The sequence below is a fragment of the Lontra canadensis genome, unplaced genomic scaffold (genome assembly GCF_010015895.1).
Source record: "Lontra canadensis isolate GAN:19392208 unplaced genomic scaffold, GSC_riverotter_1.0 scaffold1, whole genome shotgun sequence".
NCBI classification, from domain to species: Eukaryota; Metazoa; Chordata; class Mammalia; order Carnivora; family Mustelidae; genus Lontra; species Lontra canadensis.
Genome location: NW_022630995.1, coordinates 22049931 through 22073136, shown reverse-complemented (window position 1 = coordinate 22073136; position 23206 = coordinate 22049931). Strand labels below are relative to the sequence as shown.

Here is a 23206-nt window from a genome sequence, read left to right as displayed (position 1 = left end):
GGCTTAGTGGTGAGCCTTTCCTACAAGTTTTGATGCAGATATTTTTTTGTTCACTGAGTGTGTAGGAGTCACTCCTCTAGTTTCTGGCTTTCCCTCTGAGGGAATTATTCTTTGTGTAGCTGTACATTCAGTGCATTGGTGGGAGGAGGCTCCTATGTTACCATCTTGGTCCAGAGTCAACTGTAGGAATGTGAATATTAACTATATGTTAGATAAAAGTGTTAGGTATGATAATGTTATTGTGTTATGCAGGAGCTTATTCTTGTTCACAGATGTCTGCTAGAGTGTTTATGAGTGTGGTCTCCTTGCAAATTACTTTCAGGTTAGAAAAAAAGTAGATTGGTGTGTTTGTATAAACACATATGTACATACAAATAGCACGTGGTAAAATGTTAACAACTGAATTTACTTAAAATAAATTCAGGTAAAAAGGAAAGTTAATTGTACTACATTTTTTACTTCTTTTATGTTTGAAATTTTTCAAAATAAAATGGGGAAATATGAAAAAACATGAAAAAATAATGATGGTTTCTGATAATTGAGAACACCTTAGATTTGATGCTGTTTGGTGAACTTTGTAGAAATAGGAGTTTGTAAGATGTGGTCTTGTCTTGTTTCTTCTCAGTTTGTATACTGGATTCTTTTTTAAAAATTAATTCTATTTTTAAAATTTAAATTCTAGGTAGTTGACATACAGTTCAATATTGGTTTCAGGAGTAGAGTTCAGTGGTTCGTCATTTACGTACAACACCCAGTTCTCGTCGTAACAAATGCCCTTCTTAATATCCATTACCCATCTAGTCCATCCCCCACCTACCTCCCTCCATCAGTCCTCAGCTTATTTTCTACAGTAAAGAGTTGCTCATGATTTGTTTTCATCTCTCTTTCTCCCTCTCCTGTATGTTCATCCATTTTGTTTCTTAAATTCCACATGAGTGAAATCATACAATATTTATCTTTCTATGACCGATATATTTGCTTAGCATAACACACTCCATGGTATGTACATATACCACATCTTCTTTATCTGTTCATCAGTTGATGAGCATTTGGGCTCTTTCCACAATTTGTCTATTGTTGATAATGCTGCTATAAATATCAGGATGCAGGTACTCCTTCGAATGTGTATTTTTGCATGCTTTGGTGAATAGTCAGTAGTGCAATTGCTGGGTTGTAGGGTAGTTATATTTTTACCTTTTTGAGGAACAGCCATACTGTTCTTCAGAGTGGCTGTACCATTTTGTATTCCCACCAACAATGTAAGAGGGATCCTCTTTTTCTGCATCCTTACCAACACTTGTCTCCTATATTGTTAATTTTAGTCATTCTGACAGGTGTGAGGTAGTATCTCATTATGGTTTTGATTTGTATTTCCTGATGATGAGTGATGTTGAATTCCTTTTCTAGTCTCTGTTAGCCATCTGGATGTCCTCTTTGGAAAAATGTCTATTCATGTCTTCTGCCCATTTTTTAACTGGATTATTTGTTTCGGAGGGTGTTGGGCTTCATGAGTTCTTTATAGATTTTGGATACTAACCTTTTAACAGATATGCCATTTGCAAATATCTTCTCCCATTCCATTGGTTGTCTTCAGTTTTGTTGATTGTTTCCTTTACTGTGTAGGAACTTTTATTATGATATAGTCCCAATAGTTTATTTTTGCTTTTGTTTCCCTTGCCCCTGGTAATATGTCTGGTAAGAAATTGCTATGGCTGAGGTCAAAGAGGTTGCCTATTTTCTCTAGAATTTTGATGGTTTTCTCTCACAGTTAGGTCTTTCATCCATTTTGAATTTATTTTTGTGTATAGTGTAAGAAAGTGGTCCCATTTCATTCTTTTGCATGTTGCTGTCCAGTTTTCCCAACACTGTTGAAGAGATTGTCTTTTTCCCATTGGATATTCTTGCCTCGTTGACAAAGAGTAATTGACCATTAAATTGTGAGTATATTTCTAGGTCATCTAGTCTGTTCTCTTGATCTATGTGTCTGTTTTTGCACCAGTACCATACTATTTTGATTACTGCAGCTTTGTAATATGAAGTCCAGAAGTTGAAGTTGAAGTTGAAGTCCAGAATTGTGATGCCTCTTGCTTTGCTTTTCTTTTTCATGATTGCTTTGGCTATTCCATGTCTTCTGTGGTTCCATACAAATTTTAGGATTGTTTGTTTTAGTTCTGTGAAAAATGCTGGTGGTATTTTGATAGAGATTGCACTAAATGTATAAATTGATTTCAGTATTATAGACATCTTACCAATGTTCTTCCAATCCATGAGCATGGAATGTTTTTCTATTTCTTTGTGTCTTCTCCAGTCTCTTTTGTAAGTATTCTATAGTTTTCAGAGTACTGAGCTTTTACCTTTTTGGTTAGGTTTATTCCTATCTATCTTTTGGTTTTAGGTGCAATTATAAATGGGACCAAATCCTTGATTTCTGTTTCTGTTGCTTCATGATTGGTGTGTAGAAATCCAACAGATTTCTGTTCATTGATTTTATATCCTGCAACTTTGCTGAATTTATTAATGAGTTCTCACAATTTTTTTTGGTGGCATTTTGCAGGTTTTCTACATAGAGTATCATATTGGTTGCAAATGGTGAAAGTTTGACTTCTTCTTTGCTGATTTGGATGGCTTTTATTTCTTTTCTTTTTTTTTTTGTCTATTTTTCCTGAGGCTAGGACCTCCAGTACTATGTTGAACAACAGTGGTGGGAGTGGACCTCCCTGTCATGTTCCTGACCTTAGTGGAAAAGGTTATTCCTCATTGAGGATAATATTAGCTGTGGGCTTTTCATACATAGCCTTTGTGATGTTGAGGTATGTTCTCTCATTCCCTACCTTTTTGAGGGTTTTTTTTCAAGAAAGGAAGCTATATTTTGTCAAATGCTTTTTCTGCATCCATTGAGAGGATCTTTTGGTTCTTATCCTTTCTTTTATTAATGTGGTGTATCACATTGATTGATTCGTGGATATGAACCACTCCTGCAGCCCAGGAATAAATCCCACTTGACCATGGTGAATAATTCTTTTAATGTACTGTTGGGTTCAATTTGCAAGAATCTTGTGTAGAATTTTTGCATCCATATTCATCAGGGATATTGGTCTTTAATTCTCTTTTTAGTGAGGTCTTTGACTGGTCTTGGAATTAAGGTAATGCTTGCCTCAAAGAAGGAGTTCATTTCTGTTTTTTGGAACAATGTGAGAAGAATAGGTATCAACTCTTCTTTAAATGTCTGGTAGAATTCCATTGGGAAGCCACCTGGCCCTGGACTTTCATTAGATTTTTTTTTTTTTTTTTTTTTTTTTTTTTGGTTAGGAGATTTTTGATTACTGATAGAATATTTTTGTTAGCTATGGGTCTTTTCAAATTCTGTTTTTTTTTTTCCTGTTTCAGCTTTGGTAGTTTGTATGTTTCTAGGAATTTGTTCATTTCTTCTAGATTGCCCAATTTGTTGGCATATAATTTTTCATTATATTCTCTTACAATTGTTTGTATTTCTGTGGTATTGGTTATGATCTCTCTCCTTTTATTCATGATTTTATTTATTTGGGTCCTTTCTCTTTTTGATAAATATGGTTAGGGGTTTATCAATTTTATTAATTCTTTCAAAGAATCAGCTGAGTTTCATTGATCTATTCTATAGTTTTTAAAAATTTCAATGTCATTTATTTGCTCTCTAAATTTTATTAATTTCCTCTTTCTGCTGACTTTAGGTTTATTTGCTGTTCTTTTTCTATCTTCTTTAGGTGTAAATTTAGGTTGTGTATTTCAGAATTTTCTTGCTTCTTGTGGTAGGCCTGTATTGCCAATACTTCCCGCTTAGGACTGTCTTTGCTATGTCAAGGTTTTGGACAATTGTGTTGTCATTTTCATTTGTTCCCATGTACTTTTTAATTTTTTCTTTAGTTTCCAGGTTAACCCATTCATTCTTTAGTAGGATGTTCTTTAACCTCCATGTGTTTGTGATCTTTTCAGTTTTTTTATTCTGTTTGACTTCAAGTTTCATAGCATTGTTCTCTGAAAATGTGCATTGTATGATCTCAGTCTTTTTGTACTTGTTGAAGGTTGATTCTGGAGAATGGTCCACGTGCACTAGAAAAGAATGTGTATTCTGCTGCTTTAGGATGAAATGCTCTGAATATATCCCTTAAGTCCATCTGGCCCAGTGTGTCATTCAGTGCTATTTTTTCCTTATTGACTTTCTGCTTACATGATATATCCATTACTATAAGTGGGGTGTTAAAGTCCCCTAATATTATTGTATTATTATCAATGAGTTTTTTTTATGCTGTTTATTAATTGATTCATATACTTGGGTGCTCCCAGGTTGGGGACATAACTATTAAAAATTAATTTTAATAAAATTAATAATATTAAAAATTATTGGAACTTCTTGGTGGATAGACTTCTTAATTATGATATAATGCCCTTTAACTCTTGTTACAGGCTTTGTTTTAAAATCTAGTTTGCCAGTTGGCTCCATAGCTCAGGGGTTAGAGCACTGGTCTTCTAAAATCTAGTTTGCCTAAGGTAAGTATGGCTACTCTGGCTTTCTTTTGTTGTCCATTGGCATGATAAATAGTTCTCTATCCCCTTACTTTGAATCTACGGATGTCTTTAAAACATTTTTTTTTAAATTTAAATTCAGTTAGCCAACATATAGAACATCATTAGTTTCAGATGTAGAGTTCAGTAATTATTCAGTTGCATATAACACTCAGTGCTCATCATATTGCGTGCCCTCCTTAATGCTTGTCATGCAATTACCCCATCCCTACACCCACTTCTTCTCCAGCAACCCTTGGTTTCTTTTCCATAGTGAAGAGTTCTCATGGTTTGTCTTCCTCTCTGATTTCTTCCCATTTTGTTTTTCCCTCCCTTCCACTATGATCCTCTGCACTGTTTCTTATATTCCTCATATGAGTGAAACCATATGATAATTGTCTTTCTCTGATTGACTTCTTTCGTTCAGTATAATATGCTCCAATTCTACCCATGTCAATGTAAGTTGTAAGATTTCATCTCTTCTGATGGCTGGGTAATATTCCATCATATATATATATATGATATATATATGGTGTGTGTGTGTGTATATATATATATATATATATATATATATATATATGAAAAATGCACAGTAGTGCATTTTGCTTTTGTTTCCATTTTATCCTTTCTGATGGCTGGGTAATATTCCATCATATATATATTATGTATATGATATATATATATTGCATCTTGATCCATTCATCTGTTGATAGATATCTTGGCTCTTTCTATAGTTTGGCTATTGTGGATGTTGCTGCTATGAACATTGGGGTACAGGTGCCCCTTTGGATCATTACATCTGTATCTTTGGGGTAAATACCTAGTAGTGCAATTGCTGGGTTGTAGGGTAGCTCTATTTTTAGCTTCTTGAGGAAACTCCATATCATTTTCCAGAGTGGCTGTACCAGCTTACATTCCCACCAATAGTGTAGGAGAGTTCCCCTTTCTCCGCATCTTTGCCAACATTTGTTGTTTCCTGTCTTGTTTAATTTTAGCCACTCTGACTGGTGTGAGGTGGTATCTTATTGTGGTTTTGATTTATATTTCCCTGGTACCAAGTGGTGTGGAGCATTTTTACATGTATGTTGACCACTTATGTCTTTTTTGCAGAAATGTCTCTTTATGTCTTCTGCCCGTTTCTTAACTGGATTATTGTTTTTTGGGTGTTGAGTTTGATAAGTTCTTTACAGATCTTGGATATTAGCCCTTTATCTGATGTGTCATTTGCAAGTATCTTTTCCCATTCTGTAGGTTGCCTTTAGTTTTGTTAACTCTTTCCCTTGCTGTGAAAAAGCCTTTTATCTTGGTGAAGTCCCAGTAGTGCATTTTGCTTTTGTTTCCCTTACCTTTGGAGACAAATCTAAGAAGTTATGCAGGTGTATTTAGGTCTAAAATGAGTCCCTTGTAGGCAACATATAGATGGATCTTGTTTTTGTTTTAAACCATTCTGATACCCTATGTCTTTTGATTGGAATATTTAGTCTATTTACATTCAGATGATTATTGAGATCCATGAACTTACTGCCATTATTACCTGTAAAGTTGGTGCTTCTGGTGATGTTCTCTGTTCTTTGTTCTTTCTAGTCTTTGTTGCTTTTGGTCTTTTCCCTTCCTTACTCAAGGAGTTCCCTGTAGTATTTCTTGTCATGCCGGTTTAGTGGTTGTGAACTCATAGTTTTTGCTTGTCTTGGAAACTCTTTATCTCTCCTTCTAGTTGGAATGACAGTCTTGCTGGATAAAGTATTATTGGCTACATATTTTTCCCATTTTGTGTGTTGAATAGATCATGCCACTTCTTTCTGACCTGCTAGATTTCTGTGGATAGGCCTGCTGCTAACCTTATGTGTATGCTGGATTCTTTACCAAAATAGTCATATAGGCTCTACCAATTCAGAAATTTTACCTGGAATGAATTATGAGTACCCTCAAGCATTTAAGTTTTGCATGTTCTATAATAAAATGGGGGTAATACTATCAACTTCATAGATTTGGTTTGAGAATTAAATGAAAAAAATATGTGTAGAGTGTTTTGGAGAGAGTCTGGGACATAGTAAGCACTCATAATCTTAGGACTTTGAAAGGGTATAAACTAACCTTTACAAACTTAAATAAAAAGAGAAGGGATTTATTATAAGATTGCATGAGAACTCAAGAGACTTAAGACTGGGAACTGCAATCTGTTCTTGAGAAAGATGGAACCCAGGAATTGAGAGCTGGCAGGATTCAAGGCAACCATCCCCTGAGTTTCAGTCTTTTTCTTCAAAGCTAGAGAGTCTTCCTTTCACGCATTTACTTCATTTCTTTCTGACTACAGGCTAATTTTTTTTAGCTGCCACATGCACAGATTAGAGCATAGAGACACCACTACTTTGAGTCTTCATGTCCTCAGTCCACAAGACCAATTACAGTTGTATAGTATTTTTAAGCAGTTACTTAGACACCTATTTTTCAAATTCTTAAAATTTGATTGGGCACAGTTTGGGTTAGGTGTCTGTTCCTGGTGTAGTCTTTTGCTAGAGTGTGACTATTAGATCTATGCAAGGGCCCTGTGTGTCATTTTTCTACACACAAACCAATTCTGACACCCAAGTGGGTGTTCAACAATTAAATTCTCTAAGAGTTAGTGCAGACCCTATAAGTTAAGGGTTGGTCTCATAGGACTACTCCAAATTCAGATAGAATTCAATAATATGGTACCCAGGCTACCTACTCTTCTGCCAGGCCTACTATCCTGTGACCCCCCTCAGTTTCAATAATATGTTAGAATGACTCCCATAACTCAGGAAAGTGCTGTTCTTAGTATTACTCTTTCTTATAAAAAATAGAAATGAACAGTCAGATTAAGAGGTACAAAAGGAAAGATCTGGAAGGGACCTGAGCACAAGAACCTCTGTCCCAGTGGAGTTGGGGTGTGTTATCCTTATGGTACATGAATGTGTTCACTGACTTGGTATCACTTTAAAGTTCAGGGGTTTTTATTCACATTTCCTTGTGTGGGCATATTTGATTAAACCAATGGCCATTAGTGTCTGAACTCAATCTCCAGCCTATCTTTGTTTCTAGAAGTCAGAGGGGTAGGCCTGGGTGTTCTAACCTTCTAATCATCTGGTTGGCTTTTATGACAATCAGCTCCCATCCTGAAGCTATCTTGGACCTCTTCCACCAGGTATCACCATTACTGTACAAAAGACACCCATCATTCAGGAAATTCCAAGAGTTTTATGACCTCTGTAACAGGAACTTGGGACAAAAGACCAAGTACTTATTTTTTATTGTACTGCAGGCCCATGATGTGAGTGGACTCCAGGAGTTCTCAAAGAGTGGGGTGTAATATGGCTTAAACAAACATTCCCAATAGTGTGATTTCCTCATGTCCTTTGTATACCAGTTTCTCCTTGCCTTATCATCACTTGTCTTATTCAACTCTGGCTGGCATACAAAATACCACAGACTGGGTGGCTTAAGCAACAGGAATTAATTTCTCAGGGTTCTGGACACAGGGTAAGTTCCATTATGCGACCTCTTCTCTTGGTTTGCGGGTGGTTGCCATCTTGTCATCTGCTCATATGATTTCACTGTGCTTGTGAGGAGAATGAGAGATAAAAGAAGGAGGGAGAGATCAAGAAAATACTCTTTGGTGTCTCTTCCAATGAGGATATTATTCCTAGTCCTAGGGTGCCACCCTTATGATTTTATTTAATTTCCTTACAGGCCCTATCTTTAAATAGAGTCACATTAGGGGTTAGGGCTCCAACATATGAATTTTATAGGAGAACACCTTTCAGTCCATAGCACTTCTGTTCTTGTTACTAGCCTAAGGGCCCAGCACCCTAGTCCTACAGAATTTGCTTTATAAAAGGCCACCAAAGGGGGACTAATCCAAGGGAACCGATTAGTAATGGTAAAGTTTTAGTTATAAGCAGGAAAGAGATTTGTGGGGTAAGGTTGGAAATAGAGAGTTGGGAGGGGAAATGAGCAGGTCTGTTAAATGTAAAATCATGCTTTCTTGCAACTTGTATTTTAACTATTATCAAGGTTATCTTTATCCTTCAACAAACTTTATAACTAATTTGTTGAACCTGGAATTAGTGTTCATTAAAATTCATTTTAAATTTCTTACTTTAACTCCTTTTCATTTTAACTAACTCTTAGCCACTTTTAGGAACTATTTTTTTTCCATGAAGAATTCTCTCATTAGAATAGTTTCTGAGTCCAACCCTTTGAGACACATCATAGATAGGAAAACCTCACTCTGTATGTTTGGATATTTTTGTGTTGGGTCCATTCCTCCTCTGCCTGCTCACTCCATGGAACTGATTCAAGTGCAGAGCTCCCACTGACTTCAAAGAGCTCTGAGGTAAAGTGAGAAATAGTCTCATAGAAATTTCCCAAAATTATTTTGGATTTATTAAAAATCATTGGCATTATTCTTAAAAGATGTGAATATTAGTTCTGGAAAATGAATGCATGTTATGATTTCCAGTTAGACAAAGTCAAGAAATTCATCTTTGGTGAGGAGGTGAAGATGGCAGTGGAGTAGGAAAACCCCCATCCCATGAATACTACTAGATAACTATCAAATCATCCTAAATACTACAGAAACTGAACTGGCAACTGGCAGAACAAAGTCCACAACTAAAGGTAGAGAAGAGGCCACATGAAGAATGTAGGAAGTGTGGGGATTTGGTTTGGGAGAGAAACAGATCATGACCAATGTGGTAGGGAGGGCTCTGTGGTTGCAGAGAAGGGAAGGAGACAGACTAACATGTGGGGGAGTTCATGGGGAAAATGAATCCCCAGAACAATTGGTTTGGATGATAAGAAGGCCCAAATTTTGTGAGTTCTTTCAGCCAGTGGGGCTTAAAGCCTGGTGTTCTAAATATTAGCAAGTTTGGCTTATGGAGAGCTTGGAGGCAATTAAATGTGATCTCTGTCTGTCAAATTAAAAAAAAAAAAAGAGAAGGAAATCCAGATATATCACTAAAGAAAACCAGCAAACCATGAGAGGGAGAAAGACAAGAAAGGATCAGAGAAAATATCCAGAAACAAGCATAAAACAGTTAATAAAATGGCAATAAATATATATCTATCAATAATTACTTTGAGTATAAATGGACTAAATACTCCAATCAAAAGACAGGGTGACAGCATGGATTTAAAAAAAAAACAAACACAAAACAACAAGACCTGTCTTTATGCTGCCTACAAGAGACTTACTTTAGACCTAAAGATACCTGCAGATTGAATGTGAGGGAATGGAGAAACATTTATCATGCAAATGTATGTCAAAACAAAGATGGAGTAGCAATACTTAGACAAAAATCAATTTTTTAAAAGATTTTATTTATTTATTTGACAGACAGAGATCACAAGCAGGCAGAGAGGCAGGCAGAGAGTGAGAGGAGGAAGCAGGCTCCCCGCTGAGCCAAAAGCCTGATGCAGGGCTCGATCCCAGAACCCTGGGATCATGACCTGAGCTGAAGGCAGAGGCTTTAACCCACTGAGCCACCCAGGTGCCCTGACAAAAATCAATTTTAAAATAAAGACTGTAATAAGAGTTAAAGAAGGATAATATATAATAATAAAGGGACAGTCCAACAAGATGGTATAATAATTGTAAATATTTTTTCATGCAATGTTGCAGCACCAAAATACATAGAACAGTTAATAACAAACATAAAGTAAATAGCCAATAATAACACAATAATAGTAGGGGAGTTTATCACCCCACTCACATCAATGGACAGATCATTTAAACAGAAAATCAGCAATGGAACAGTGAATTTGAGTGATATACTGGACCAGATGGATTTAACAATCATAGTCAGAACTTTTCATCCTAAAACAGTAGAATACACTTTCTTTTCAAGTGCACATGGAACATTCTCCAGAACAGATCACATATTAAGTCACAAATCAGGCCTCAACAAATACAAAAAAGCTTGAAGTTGTACCCTGCATCTTTTCTGACCATAATGCTATGAAACTGAAAGTCAACCACAAGAAAAAGTCTGGAAAGCACACAAATACATGGAGGTTGAATAACATGCTATTTAACAATGAATGGGTCAACCAGGAAATTAAAAAAAAAAAGTAAAGTACTAGGAAACAAATGAAGACACAGTGGTCCAAAACTTTTGGGATGCCCCAGAAGTGATTCTAAGAGGGAAGTTTATAACAATACAGGCATACCTCAGGAAGCAAGAAAAATCTCAAATAAACAACCTAAACTTACCTGAAGGAGCTAGAAAAAGAACAATAAACAAATCATAAACCAACAGAAGGAAGGAAATAATAAAGATTAGAGCAGAAATAAATACTAAGTAAACTAAAAGAATAGAACAGGCCAATGAACCAGGAGCTGGTTCTTTGAAAAAATTAATAAAATTGATAAACCTCTAGTTAGATTTATCAAGTAAAAAAGAGGAGGACTCAAGTAAAATCACAAATGAGAGAGGAGTAATAATAAACACTGCAGAAATACAATTTTAAGAAAATATTGTGAAAAACGATATGCCAACAAATTGGACAACATAGAAGAAATGGGTAAGTTCTTAGAAACATAAAGTATCAAAACTGAAATAGGAAGAAATGGAAAATTTGAACAGACTGATAACCAGTAAAGAAATAAAAAACTCCCAACAAACAAAAGTCCTGTACTAAATGGTTTTACACGTGAATTGCCCCAAAAAATTCAAGAAGAGTTAATACCTATTCTTCTCAAACTATTCCAAAAAATAGAAAAGGAAAGGTTCCAAAATCATTGGAGGCCAACATTACCATGATACCAAACCAGATAAAGATATAGCAAAAAGAACTATAGGCCAATATTCCTGATGAACATAGATGCGAAAATCCTCAACAAAATAGTAGTGAACTGAATTCAACAATATATTAAAAAAATCGTTGACGACAATCAGGTGGGATTTATTCCTGGGATGTAAGGGTAGTTCAATATTTGCAAATCAGTCAACATGATACATCACCTCAATAAGAGAAAGAATGAGAACCATATGATTATTTCAGTAGATGGAGAAAAAGCATTTGGCAAAGTAAAATATCTATTTATGCTACAAACCATCAGCAAAAAAAGTTTAGAGGGAACATGCCTGAACATAATAAAGGCCTTACATGAAAAACACACAGCTCACATCATACTCAGTAGTGAAAAACAGAGCTTTCCCTCTAAGTCAGTAACAAGAGAACGATGCCCACTCTCACCATTCTTATTCTATATAATACTAGAAGTCCTTGCCACAGAAATCAGACAACAAAAGGAAATAAAAGGCACCCAAATTGGTAAGGAAGAAAACTTTCACTATTTGCAGATGACATGATACTGTATATAGAAAATGCTAAATATTCCACTAAAAAACTACTAGAACTGATAAATGAATGCAGTAAGGTTGCAGGATACAAAATCAATGTATAGAAATCTGTCGTATTTTTAATACACCAATAATTATGCAGCAGAAAAATTAAGAAAACAATCCCATTTACAATTGTAATAATAAGATACCTAGTAATAAACCTAACCAAAGAGGTGAAAGACCTGTATTCTGAAAACTATAAAACACTGATGAAGGAAACTGAAGATCACAGAAAGAAAAGAAAACATTGGTGAAAGAAATTGAAGATGACACAAGGAAATTCCATGATCACGGATTAGAACAACAAATATTGTTAAAATATCTACACTACTCAAAGCAGTCTATGCATTCATGCCATCCCTATCAAAATATCAGCGGCATTTTTCACAGAACTAAGACGAACAGTCCTAAAACTTGTATGGAGCCACAGAAGACCCTGAATAGCCAAAGCAATCATGAGAAAGAAAAGCAAAGCAAGAGGCATCACAATTCTGGACTTCAACTTATATTACAAAGCTGTAGTAATCAAAATAGTATGGTACTGGTGCAAAAACAGACACATAGATCAAGAGAACAGACTAGATGACCTAGAAATAAACTTACAATTTAATGGCCAATTACTCTTTGCCAACGAGGCAAGAATATCCAATGGGAAAAAGATAGTCTTCAACAGTGTTGGGAAAGCTGGACAGCAACATGCAAAAGAATGAAATGGGACCACTTTCTTACACTATACACAAAAGTAAATTCAAAATAGATTATGGACCTAATTGTGAGACCTGAAATCATAAAAATCCTAGGAGAGAGTACAAGTAGTAATTTCTCTGACATGGGCCATAGAAATTTTTTCTAGATAGTTCCACAAGGCAAGGGAAACACAGCAAAAATAAACTATTGGGACTATATCAAAATAAAAAGCTTCTGCACAATGATGGAAACAATCAACAAAACTAAAAGACAACCTGTGGAATGGGAGAAGATATTTGCAAATGACATATCTGTTAAAAGGTTAGTATCAAAAAATCTATAAAGAATTTATAAAGCTCAACACACTCCAAAACAAATAATCCAGTTAAAAAATGGGCAGGAGACATGAACAGACATTTCTCCAAAGAAAATATACAAATGGCTAACAGACACATGAAAAGATGGTCATCATCACCTATAATCAGGAAAATAAAAAAAAAAACACAATGAGATATCACCTTACACCTTTCAGAATGGCTAAAATTAAGCAACACAAGAAACAACAGTGTTGGTGAGGATGTAGAAAAAAAGGAACCCTCTTGCACTGTTGATGGGAATGCAAACTGGTGCAGCCACTGTGCAAATCAGTTTGGAGGTTCCTCAAAATGTTAAAAATATAACTACTCTATGACCCAGCAATTCCACTACTCAGTATTTACCCAAAGAATAAGAAAACACTATTTCAAAGGGATACACTTAACCCCATGTTTATGTCAACATTATTTGCAATAGCCGAGAAGATATGGAAGCAGCCTAAGTGTCCAACAATTGATGAACAGATAAAAAAGTGATGTATATATATGGTGGAATATTATTCAACCATAAAAAAGAATGAAATCTTGCCATTTGCAACAAGTGGATGGAGCTAGAGAATATAATGCTAAATGAAGTAATTTAGTCAGAGAAAGACAAATACAATATGATTTCACTCATTTGTGGAATTTAAGAAACAAAACAAGGGAGCAAAGGGAAAAGAGAGACAGAGACCAGAAAATAGAGTCTTAACTCTAGAGAACAAATTGATGGTTACCAGAGGGGGAGGTGGGTGGTGGGATGGGTGAAATAGGTGATGGGGAGTTAAGAGTGCACTTGTGTGATGAGCCCTGTGTGATGTATGAAAGTATTGAATCACTATATTGTACACTTGAAACAAATATAACACTGTATGTTAACTGACTGGAATTAAAATAAAAGCTTGAAGAAATTCTCCATTAATAGGAGGAAGGAAGCTCTTGTAAATTCATAATACTTGTTTAATGCATTCATTCTTCTGGGGAGAAGTTTTAGGTTCTGTTGAGGTTTCAAAACCATAAATATGGAATTCTTTAAATCAAATCTCTATAGATGTCAAATACCAACCATACCTTCTTCATAACATGAATATAAAAATTAGAAATTATTTTGAGAGAGATATACAATGCATTTAAAGTAGATGTTTTTTGAATTCAGGTAAACTTTTCAAATTTCTCAGGATCAACTGCGTTAAATTTTAAGTAGGGTCTGGACAGGTACTAGTTGTATTTGTAATGTTGTTTACAGATTGGAGAATATCACTCATCTGTATGAGACTTAGACACCTTGAGAAGAAAGGAAATATTGTCAGGATAGAAGGGTACATTCAAACTGGAGCTGGAAATAGGGTCAGCAAGTATATGGGGATTGACTTTTTGCAGTTTCTTCCTTATTGACTTCAGAAACCTCTCTCATGATATTTTGTGTGTGTGTTTTCTCCAGTGTACTTTCTCTGTTAACTGGTCAGTTGTAGACACCATACTTGATATGTACAGTTCAATATTCTTTTATCCTATTTTTCCAGCATTCTTTATTTTTTCCCATTGGAGCAGCAACTCTGGCAGAACAGTGCAGGAATGATGGGTGTCCTGGATGTGCCTCTCAACGCAGAGACAAACACAGTAGGTGAGATTAAAAGTAGAAATGAGGAGAAAAGGCCAAGATTCCATCCTATAGAAAGAATGCCATGAGCATAACTGAAAAACCCCCCATAACACAAAAAAAGACATGGGGTTCTTTGATTAGGAAGTAGATAGAGACATTTCCTTGATCAGAAAGCCCTGTCATTTTTGTCCTGCTCCCAATTTGTCATTCTTTTCATTGTTCATATGCTCATTCATAGTGAATGACCACTGCCACCACCCCAGCTCCACAAAGGAAAAGGACCAAGGTGGTTTTATGATGAACTAGTCATTAGTACCTTTCACTTTCATGAACCTGTGGCTAGAGGTTCATTGACGAGGTAAATATCTAACCTTGATCTTCTGAATTAGCACACGGATATTTAGCATTTTCACTGTCAAATTTATAGCTTCCTTGACAGATTAAAAAACAAGATTTCATTAGGAAGATATATCATCTTTTAAGGGAAGGAGTAACTTCTCTAAGTTTAACAGAGAGCATGATCTTTGTGCTTTGTGTCAATCTACTCACTAACTCTCCTTACCAGGTATAATATATTCCTGTCGGCAGCTTGATGTAATTGGACTTGGGGTAACTGATTCTGTTGAGCACTTTAATTGGGTAATTATTTTATTATAAGGACCACTTTTCAGCTGCTGGAGAGAGGAAATTTTCCATTTTTTTCTCAGGCTAAAACTGGAACCTGAATTCTTTTCTTTTATAGTAAAGTAGAATAATAATGACCAGATATAGAATTAGGTTGAGATTAAGTTGTAGAATGAAGAAAAATATCCTTGACTTATGTATTGATAAGAGACAAGTATGCTTTTGAGAAATGACTATAGAAATAGATTTTCTTAGACCATGAGTACTGCCACCACATACTCATCGCTTTTGAATGGAGTGATTGTTTGTCTTCTGCCTCAGTTTCCTTTCACAAGTATGGATTTCTCTTTCAGACCCCACGCCAGAAGATAATTGTTGGAAAAAGAAAATAGAACATACAGAAGTGCCCTTGACTCTTGATTCTAAACAAATGTACATGATCCAGGGAATTTTTTTTAAAACAAATTAATTAAATATTGTCTTCTCTGAAATTTTTTAATGAAAGTTAGTTATTAACCTCAGAAAGAGACTTTGTCTTGATGAAAAGGCTCAGGCCCTGAAAATTTTGCCTGAAATTGAGCATATTGGGATTAAAACAGTTCTCCAATTCCTGCATACTCGTGAGATTCAACTTTATTATCTTTTGTTGGCTGGCAGGAATGATAGTCAATAATCTAAGGATACTTCAGATCAGACAAACAAATAGAGTTGACACTAGAAAAGCCAACAAGACCCTAATTAATTGATTTGTTAATAGCTATTCTCCATTTACAGACATTAGCCCAAATTGGGTTTTAAGCTGTGACAAGGGCCACAAGATAAACATTTTCTTTCTAAATTCCTGATTTCCTGCCAGCTTTCCAGTCTCACCATCAAATAGTCTTTGCAGGCTTTTGTTCACTGAAAGATTGAGGATAATTCCAAACAGCTTCCCTCCGAAACATAATATTCATATAGTGGCTCTTTGTGAAATGGTTAGTCAGTATAGAAATTATGTTTTGCTCTAGAATTTTTTCGTTTTACCTTTTCAGTGTGAAAGTAGAACAGAAGGAAACATTCTCAATTAACTCCTCATTTAAACAAATGATGTTGCAAGTGAAGCCTTCCCTAGTGGATGATAAGAAAAATGACCTTTCTGTTCCAGAAAGCCAGGGGCCAGAGAGGGGCTGTGTTTCAATCACCACTGTGCAACAAACCATCCCCAAATCTACTGGTGAAAAATAACAAACATTTTATTATCTGTAACGACTTCGTAGGTTGACTAGTCTCAGTGGGCTGTTCTTCATTTCCATATGATATCATCTGGACCGCAGTTCTAGGGGCTGGAATTTCCAAGTTGGTGCATTTACATGACTGACAGCAGGTGCTGGCCATCTGCAGGGAGCTCAGCAGTCGACAGGAGCACCCCAGCTTTCTCCATGTGAGCTTCTTAAATCCCCTCATTTGCTGCGAGCTTCATGGGATGTGGGTTGTTGTGGTTTTGAAAGAGAGCTGCAGCTGGGAGGGGACCAGGAAGCAGAGAGTGGAAGCAGACCAGGAACACATGTGTTTGGACTCCTGTGCTCTTTACCTGGGTATTAGATATCAGGACCTCTTGAATTGTATGAGCCTGCGGTTTTTGTATTTTAAATTATTCAACAGCTCCTGCTAAGGAAAGATTGTGTATCAGCTATCAAATACTTATCAGAAATGAAGAGTGGTGATTTGCATGAGTTCTGTCACCAGAAAAGCAAACTTAACATACTTCATTTTCCGCTGTCTCCTGCATTCATTTGCCATATACTGTGCTGTGACCTAGTCGTTGGAAAAGTTACACTTACCAAGCGTGTGCCAGTCATGGGAGGGGTTCTCTTTTTCTCTGGCCTCCGTGTTTCCATGTGCAGGGATTTAGAGTAATCTTTTGGTCTTTTATCCTACCTATTATTTCTTGTGAGTTTCCTCAGTTATCTCAGTAACATCCACTGGTCCATGATTCTCAAGGCCCCAAACTCTGGGGAGGTGTTGTTTGGGGATATCTCTCTAGATACAATGAAGAAATGCTTGCTTTATTGTATGTATCCTGCAGAGCCAATCCTTCCTTTAGGTGGGCTTTCTTAGGGTTTATTATGGATGGGATGAGGATCAGGAATGAGTCATGAATTATTTGGATTAAGATTGAAAGGCTTATTTTTCAGTGCACCTGTTAATACTGATACTAAAATGATCAGTGTATTACCTTTATTTATCCATTTGTCCTAAATTAGAAGAAAAAAGAAATGGGTGTTACTTATTGACTCCCTAAAACTTCAACAGTGACATTTTCTAATGCCCACTCAGCCGAGGTTGTCTGATTCACTGAGACGGATCTGATTGAACTGAACTCATATCACAGCATAGAGCAGGAAAAATTTTCCTTTTTTAAAAGTGACATTTTCAGAACTCGTAAAAAGAATTCTTTCTTGTATAGGCTGCATACCCTTGCATATTCTTTCTTGTATAGTACGTACTTCAATGAGACATTTGTTTCTCTTTACTTATCCAACAAATATTTATTTAGCACCTTCTACATGCCAAGCACTGTCTTAGGTGTTGGAACTGTCACTGGGAAGCAAAAACAGATGGAACCCCTACTCTTCTTGTTGGTATTATACTGGTGGAGACAGGCATGAATCTAAAAATAAATCATAGAAATTGTTTGTGTAAGAATGAGCTGAGACCAGTGGTAAGAAGTCCGTAATTCTGTAATATTAATAGACAGCCTCACTTAGATTTTGTCCCCTAAGTTGTTTAATTTTAATTAAAAATAGTTTCTTTTTATTTACTCACTCCTTCATGCTTCCCATCCATTCATCCATTCACTCACCCATCCATCCACTTATCCATCCAATCCAAACACATATTTATCAAATGTCTGTATATGCCTAGTACCGTGCTAGGAAATGGGTTGTAGAAGGACATAAGAATGAAATCATGGTAATTGACATTGGTTATATCTTACCCTGGGTTCCTACACTATTGTGTTTCTCTCTTTGGCTTTTCAGGTGTTGTATTTATTAACTTTCATGTTTGTCTTTTTCATGAGTCTCAGCTCTGCAGTCAGATACTTTGTCTCATGCATGTTTGGATTTCTGGATGCTCAATATGGCTACTGGCATACAGTATTTAAGAAATACTTGTTGGGGCGCCTGGGTGGCTCAGTGGGTTAAAGCCTCTGCCTTCGGCTCAGGTCATGATCCCAGGGTGCTGCAGAAGGTGGTTCTTGAGGGAAGATTCAATGTAAATTGGCAAAGACCTGCTTCCAAATTTTTGACTGCTCAATTAGTATTATTTTGTTGGAACAAGGTGTTGACATAGCCCACTGTTTGGTAATTAGCTTCCTGTCAAATCTCTCCAATCAAGACCAGCATGCGGCACCTGGTCCTAGTTAAAAAACGCACGTGGGCAGTTCTGATCTGACCCTCAGAGGCTGTGCCTTGCGCAGAACTGTCTTCAGTGCTCGTGCCAGAGTCACCATTTACCGAATAAGGCGGCCTCTACAGGGAGAGGTTCTGAGAGCTGTGGTCTAGTCCTGGTGACCTGTCACGCCATTTTAACTTCTTTGGTAAATGTCCATTCTTGAGATGTAGGTGCTTTCTTCTCCTCCCAAAAGAAAGTATCTCTTCCTCGGACAGAAGTCCCCTCTGAAATAAATCATTGCCTAAATAAAACAAGGGAAAAATGGAAAAGAAAAAAAAAAAAAAAAGAAAGCCTAAGACCTTAACTGCTGTTTCCTCAGGAGGATCTCTGTGGAGGAGTGGCTGGTTCTCTGCAGCTTGTCTTTCTTTCATTTGTCTGGGTGCTCCTGCCTTTCCATGAACTGTTCCTGGTGTAGAGGTTATGGTCCTTGATGTAGGTGATGACAGCATCTGGGAGCAGGTACCTCACGCTATGCCCCTGGCTCAAGGCCCGCCTGATGTATGCAGAGCTGAGCTCACTCTGCACGGGCTCCCTGGCCAGGTGAATGTTGTGTGGGTACCTGTGCAGGACGGGCGAGCCCGAGGAGGTATTCCTTTGCGTTGTGACCTGCCTGGCTCACACATGCCACACCAAACTTCTCTACTATCTCCTGGATGTGTGCATCTTTCCAGAGGTTGGGTTCTGGAAGGTCTTTAGGACATCTGCCTTGTAGAAGGGCTTCAGCTTAGGTCCATCTGTGGGGGCTCTGGAGTGAGCCCTGCCATGTTCCAGGCCTTCTGTGTGGGGCAGAGATCTGAGCAGTTTGCTGTGATGATGCCTCAGCACCTTCCCTGTCTCCATCCACTGCAACTGATCACTCACTCTCCCAGGGGTCTCCCTGGATCCGGTTGGACGTCTGTGGGGCTAGCCGGGCCATGGCCACCTGGTAGTGGGCAGCTATGAGGTCTTTCTTCATGTAGTAGTTTTTGAGAGGAGAGAGGATTCCCCCGATCACCTAGTACATTCCTGTTTGATGTATGTGGTCTCTGGCTGCCTCCAACAAGCGCAGGTGCATGTTGGTGATGGGACTGAAGGAGCCACAGGCCAGGAGCACCATTGGGAATCGGCTATTCATCTCATCAGGCACATCCACACCCATGGCAGTGGCTACCCTGCCTGTGCATGGTGGGGCTCTGCAGAGGCTCTCTGTGAGCTTCGGAGACTGCCAGGGACTGGAGTATCCGCCACATCAAACCCAGAAGGGCTTCTGGCCTGTGCGCAGCCCTACAATGGAGGACCGGGTGGTTCAGCGCCTGGCTCCTGAGACGCAAGGCCCTCTGCAGCCTGGGTGCCCCTGAATGAGCCCGCCCTGCCCCTGAATTGGCATATCTTAATCCCACACCACATTGTGTCTCTAGATTCTAGAAGAGTTCAGCGAAATAATCAAAAGCAACGGAATTTGAACTTTTTTCTTAGCTTCAGAAAGAATTTCTATAAATTTCACAGTTGCATTCTCTTAAAGTAAAGGCTGTTTTAGAAGAGTGAACAAGGTACTTTACACAGATCTCTCAACTCTCAAAATAGACCTGCGAGATTCAGATGCAAAAAGGAGCCATAATTTCTTCTCTCACAGGTGCAGTACAAATCAAATGATTTCCATTTGTTTTTCTTGTCACTTTAGCCACTTCCATAGCTTTATTATAGCTATGTGTTTCCCTCCTCTTTGCCCTATTAATTCCTCCTAAGATTTCCCACAGTTCTTATCTGAGAAGTGAACTTATAAATTACCTGACAGTAAAGTCAGGGATAAGTAAATCACCATCCAGTCTGATCACAAAATCAAAATGTTTGTGATATGTCAAACCTTTAACAAGTCAATTGCTTCTTTTGAAAAATGTGTCTGTTCTCCTTCATGCTGAGAACAACCGAGTCACTCCATGAATTTTGCTCTGATATAAGACCAAAGGCACAGTGTCTTCAGGCGATAAATTATGTCAAACATCTAATAAGATGGCTAAGCAGCATTAATGTCTTTTTATTTTTAAGAATCTTATTTCATAGTTTAATTCCCTATAGAACAGAGTTGAAGCTCTGTGTCTTTGGTAACTCACGTAGGTAATGTAAATTTTGTCCTGAACTTTCAGGGAGTAAAAGTTTAGGCTCTGAAGCCATTTATGCCGCCACCAGACATTTTCATCCTAAGTAGTCTTCAGAATTATGCTGTATCTGTGTGTATATCTGTGTGTATATGTGTGTCTGTCTGTTCTAAGAGTTGCTCTTCATACCCCAGTTTGTTAATAACTATTGTTTCTGCTTGACTTCAGTTAATCTTGCTCACAGATGACAAACTGGGGAGCGTATTTGTCAAACCCAAGTTCTTTTACAAAGTCAAAAGTAGAGATCTTGAAAAAAGATTTCAAAGAAGTGTTTGGACATTAGAGTTGAGCAAGAATGTTCAAATTTGATGAGAGTGATAGTCATTGCAAACAATGGGCTCATTGAGCCTTGGGGAACTCAAGCAAGGCTACCAATTTCCAGATGAAGAATTTAATACTAGAGGAATGTGTTGGCCTATTAAATATAGAAATCCACTTCTGGGAATGGTTGATAATTGGAGCCTTACCAAAAAGGCAGTTTCTCATAGGAAATTTCAAAATGATTAAAGAAAACATTCCTGAGCCTTTCCAAATGGTGTAACTAGTAATCAGATACAACATGAATACTCTTTGTTGAACTGAAAATAAAGAAAACATATTCTTTCTTTTAACCCCCATGCTCCCCCCCCAACTTCTCTCTCTCAGTCTCTCTCATGCACACACACACACACACACACACACACACACACAAACACACTATATATGTACCTGCAGAGTCCACATAATGCTTTCTCAAACTTAGGTATTTTTGTGGATGAGAGTTTCAGAACAAAAATATCCTATCTGGCCACGTAAAGAACTGCAAGATCATTTAGTCTCAAATTTGTCAGCTTGTCTCATCTTGTTTCCTATCTCAAACAGCTCTTCTCTAGCTTACATATAAGCTCGAAACAGAACTTCAGTATTTCTGGGTTGTCCAACTAATCAATAATCATTTCTTTTTCTTTTAAGATTTCTTTGTTTTACAGAGAGAGTATGCACACATGTGTGCAGAGGGAGGGGCAGAGAGAGAGAATTTCAACCAGACTCCCTGCTGAGCACGGAGCCCCACTCTGGGCTGGATCTCACAACCCTGAGATCATGACCTGAACTGAAGCCAAGCATTGGACACTTAACTAACTGTCCCACCCAGGCACCCCTAATCATCTATTTTTCTTATGTATGAATATTTCTAAAGAAAGTCAGCTAATTCTCTCAAAGTTTAGGTTCAACTTGACATCTTTATTTTAGCTTTAAATGCAAGGTGAAGGGCCAAAAAGACTTTGGTGAGTGTAGCTGGGAGACAAGCAGTGTTTTAACGCCCTGTGTTTAGAACCTCCATTATCATTTTTCTCATACAATGAATCAGATCATCCTCTTTTCATTAGACCGCCCTCCCAAAGGCTTGGTCTGCTTCAGATGGATTGCTAGCCGCAGATCAGGCATGCTCAAATATCTCATCATTTCCACATAATTCCCTTAATTGAGAAACTTGTACTTTCATTGCGTCCTCAAAAAGCAATTTCCTAATGACTTATTAAAATAATGCCATTTTCCAGCCTTTTAAAAAGTCCCACTTTTGCATGGTGTCATGCTATAATTAGTAATACAGCATCAGTGATTAAACTGAATACCAATTTGAGGCATTTGCACCATCTTAACGGAGTTTGGTCACTAATGGGGTATGGCAGTTTGATTGTTCCCCGATATCTGAATGCTGCAGCAATATCTAGATCCTCAGATTACCTTGAAATGTTGATTTCAGATTCTTGAAACCATGGCAACAGTTGGTTCAAATGAATCCCAGAGCTTTAAAAACCAAGGTTTTGTTGTTGAATTTCTTTGCTTTTTTTTTTTTTAACCCCTTAGTCATAAAACTCATGAGAAAATGGTTACAGCCAGACTTTGTATAAATGTGGTATCTGTTCACCTTTCTATAGAAAAGGGCAGACCACAGATATGATTATCTTCCCACCAGGGAGAGAAGGGAAACCTGATATGGGGGTCCCATGGCTGGTGTTTAAAGGTTACATGATAATATAGTAGCAGAGTAGTAAAGAAAACAGTATAAGAATCTACCTAGTTGTTTAAGCTTATAAATCTCCCCTCCCATATCTACCTCGATACCAAAACCCTCAAATTTTACTGACAAAATATTTTTTCTATTTCTTCCCTCCTCCTCATTCTCATTACCACTTCCCTAATCTAGGCAATAACCCATTAGCCCAGCTTCCTGCCTCCCATCTGGCACCTTTTACTTTATTTATTTATTTATTATTATTATTATTTTTAATTTAAGTTCAAGTTAGGTAATGCATAGTATTGGTTTCAGGAGCAGAATTTAGTAATTCATTACTGATTTACAATATCTGTGCTCATCCCAACACAGTGCCCTCTTTAATACCCATCACCTGTCACCCACTTAGCCCATCCCCATCCACCTTCCTCTAGTGACCGTTAGTTTGTTCTCTATATATTTAA

At 37.3% G+C, this 23206-nt stretch overlaps 1 pseudogene; it reads right to left on the bottom strand.

The window, feature by feature from the left end:
* Positions 1 to 18926: 18926 nt before the first annotated feature.
* Positions 18927 to 19725, bottom strand: LOC116873130 (annotated as a pseudogene).
* Positions 19726 to 23206: the final 3481 nt, after the last annotated feature.